Raw genomic sequence first — 3,934 nt, 5'->3', positions numbered from 1 at the left:
TGTTAACTATTGTAATTCGAAAACCTCCAATTAGGTGGCTGGATTCCAACCTTTCCTTGACGCAAAGGCTTTAGGACATTTATCAAAATGTCAGGAAAGCCAAGGCTAGTGTAGACAACAAACGTCTCGGATTCGCCCTCTCCATGTTGACAAATATATTCTGTGCCCATAAACCTAAGCTGTGCCCATGCACACACAAACCAATTGGAAACAAAAACAAGTGAGCATTGAAATTCACACCAATTATGACAGCAAAAGCTGTGTTCTCTGGCATTTTACCAAACAAAAAGCTTTAGGGAAAAAGCACTTCACATATTCTCTGGGCATACATGTGGCTTCTCACATCAGGGACCAGCCGCGAAGCTATTTCCCATCACCGGGGTCGCTGTTTGAGGTCCCTAAGAGGGCTGATTCTGGGCTTCACTGCAAAGATCTCAGATGTCACCTTGCCCCTTCGTGGTGGTCCAGTGGCCTCTCCGATGCTCTCCTGCCGATGGGGCAGTGCACGGAACAGCAGTTCTGATGAAGCCTGAGAAGACCCAGCATGTGGTTGCCCAAGACTGCACTTTCTCCCTCACCTGAGCCCCGAAACAGCCTCTGCGGTGCTTCTTGTGAGCTGAGTGGCACGAGCAGTTCCACCAAGACCTGACATTAGTTGGCCTACTGATTGACCTTCATTCTTACTCCAACCCAGACCCTGTAAAATAAAGGTGACTATGTGTGGATATAACTGACCACCCCTATAGTTACAATGGAGGCACATGCATGGGACAGCTGGACGATGCACACGGTCCCCATCTGAATTGTGGTACTGGTGAGGAATACTGAAAGCACTATCGACGGACAGACAAACAAACAACTCGGTGTCGGAAGAAGTGTAGCCGAATGATCGTTGAGACTTGATCTCGTGTACTTTGGGCATGTTCTCAGGGGTGACCAGTACCTGGAGAAGGATGTCATGAACTCAGCTCTGATTTCGGAGTGGTGAATTCCATGAGAACTAAGACAGAATCTGAGGACTTAGCTCAGAGCAAATGTTCAACAAATGTTATTAAAAAAAAGATCAAAGATTACTCTGGTAAATATTCAGCAGTAAAGCTTCCCCCCCCCAGCCCCCCCCACCACTGCCTTCCTCCCTTCAGCAATTCCCTTCATTGGTGATTAAAAAAAATTCATTAGTGATTTTCTTGAACCAATTTTAAAAGCTAGTTGTTAATCAAGATGAGTAAGAAAGTAAACAAATTGGCTAATGTTTCTCAGACTTGTAAATTTGCAGAAAGACAGTCCCTTATGGAGATTACCAAAACAAAACTACAAAACTTCCATTGAGTTGATTCCGATTCATAGCAACTCTGTAGAACTTTTCCGAGATTGTAAATCATTACAGATCACATGGCATCATCTTTCCCCCTTGGAGCGCCTAGTGAGTTTGAACCATCAACCTTTCGGTGAGCAATTCACTACCTAACCTCCACCACCTTAAAAAATCCCCCAAAAGCCACTGCCGTTGAGTGAATCCTGACTCCAATTTATCAAGACTCGATAAGGAATTTCCAAGGCTATAGATCTCTATGGCAGTAGATAGCCTGAACTCTCTCCCGCAGAGCGGCTGGTAGGCTTGAACCACTGGCCCTCAGTTATCAATCGAATGCTTACCAGTAACACTGCCCAGGGAACACCACCACCCACCCAACCCACTGCCATTGAGTTGATTCCAACTCACAGCTTGCAGCCCTTTGGGGCACTATAGAACATTACCCCCAACCTCAAACCAAGCCCACTGCCATTGATTCAATCCTGACTCAGGAACCCTACAGGAGAGAGCAGAAATGCCCTTTGGTTTTTTTGTTTGCATTTTGGGGACAGAAAGTCTCATCTTCCTCTTACTGGTGGGTCCAAACTGCTGACCTTGTGGTTAGCAGCTCAGTTTGTAACCCACTACTCCACCAAAGTTCCTTAAACCTCCTTCAGTTGAGCGTACTGCTGGTTAAAAACTGGTATGGCCAACCCTTCCAGTCCTGTCTCCAAACTGCCAGGCAGCATTTGTTACTGGGGGCTGTGACTGGCCTCTGGACTGTCGCTCTTCGGAATGTGGTCCCTTTTGATTCCAGGATCCAGCTTCAGGGATTCAGAATAACACGGCAATTTTTCTCACTTGTGTTGCTAATCCACAGAGATCAAAGGGGGGACTCTTGTGCATTGAATAACTTACATTGTCCCAAGACAGATGCTTTCTTTCCTCCTGCCCAAATCTGAACAGTCAGTGGGGCAATTGGGTCAGCTCTTGACTGTTCTTCACGGGGCTAAGGGTTTCAATTCGCCCAGGGGCACCTCTGAAGAATGACCTAGTTATCGATTTCTGAAAAACCCAGCCATGGAAAGCTCTACAGAAGCACACATGGGGTCCACATGGGTCAGAATTGGCTCCATGGTACTTTTCCTTTTTGTGGGGCAGGGGTGGGGTGGGAATGGGGGTGGGAGGAGGAACACAAGTTGCCATTATCAGAAACTTCCAAAGGGAGAGAAATGAAAAGTCAGGGGAACTTCGCTCATGACACTGTGTTCCATCACCCAGTGTGCTCAGTACGCATTGTGTGCGTTCAAGAGGAAGGTGAAATGAATCAGAAAGGAGAAAACGAAAACCAGAAACCCTGTTTTAAAGCCTGGCTTCAACTGCACTTAGTCAGTTGTAGAAACCCTTTCCCCAAATAAATGCAAAACTGGTGTAAGCAAAATCTCCACTTGGCCAGGATCCCAAGAGAAATGCTTTCACTCCCGTGTTCTGAGCTGAGGCTGCAGGCCCAGACAATAGGACTGGGACAGGAGCAGCCGCCCAGGGCCTCTTGGCAGCCTTTTGTTTCACAAAGACTCACAATGTCCCTGTCAAGGGAACCCAATGTGTTTCTTATCGAATCTTTCTGAATGTGAATTACCAAACAATTCTCCAGAGACTGATTTTTATCTCCTCACAAGATAAATGTTCCTTTCCATTGGCACATTCCTATTCAGTGCACCACTTTCAAATTATACTTCAGAAAAATAAAACTACACATCCTGGAACAAAAGCCAGGCTAGAGAATCAGCGAGAAGAGTGTCTTCCTCCTTTCTTTGGTCAGTAGAGATTAGGAGTTTCAACATATGCCCCAAGGTAATAACTCACTCATTACCAGCTATTTCTCACTTCAGGCACTTATTTCCATCCCTGCTTCCTTTTCTTGCTGTTTATGTGATGAGGGCTGGGAGAGGCATGTTTTTAAATAAAAGTGTGGGGAAAAGATTTTAACTTTACCCAAAGATTGTGGTCTTTCTCCTTGGTTCTTACACCCAAACCTTAGCTATTGGCATTGAGTTGAATTGAATTCATCTCACTCAAAACTCAATGCCATCGATTGAATTGACTCTGACTCGTGGTGAACTCATAGTATTGTAGACCTTATAAAGGGTTCTGAGCCTATAAATCTACACGGGAGCAGAACGACTGATTTTTCTCTTGAGGAGCAGCTGGTGAATTCAAACTACTGATCTCGTGGTAAGCTGCTCAATGCTAACCCACTATGCCATCACGGAGGGCTTCCTACAAGACAGCATCTAACACCTTGGAATTTCCAGGATGATTCTTTGATGAGGCCTCCAGACTATAGTTAGTGGCTATGCTAATGAGGTGACTCGGGTGCAGACTGGCCATACTAGAAAGACCCACCTTATGATAGCAGCTGACTCCAGGGGAAATGAGTGTGATCCAGCCATTCATGGCTGTGACATCCCCCAAGAGACTGTACACCAAGCTCTCAAGGCTCCCCACCGATGAACACCGGAGAGAGTTCCTCCCCTTTTTAGAACCTAGAAGCTGCTTTGAGAGCTCTCTCAGATTTCACCCATTGCAGCTCTTCATGTCTGTCCTTTTTTCCTACAATAAAGGCATCTCTTGGTGGAG

Source organism: Tenrec ecaudatus, chromosome 13 (genome assembly GCF_050624435.1).
Source record: "Tenrec ecaudatus isolate mTenEca1 chromosome 13, mTenEca1.hap1, whole genome shotgun sequence".
Taxonomy (NCBI): Eukaryota; Metazoa; Chordata; class Mammalia; order Afrosoricida; family Tenrecidae; genus Tenrec; species Tenrec ecaudatus.
Note: the sequence above shows the minus strand (reverse complement) of the source record.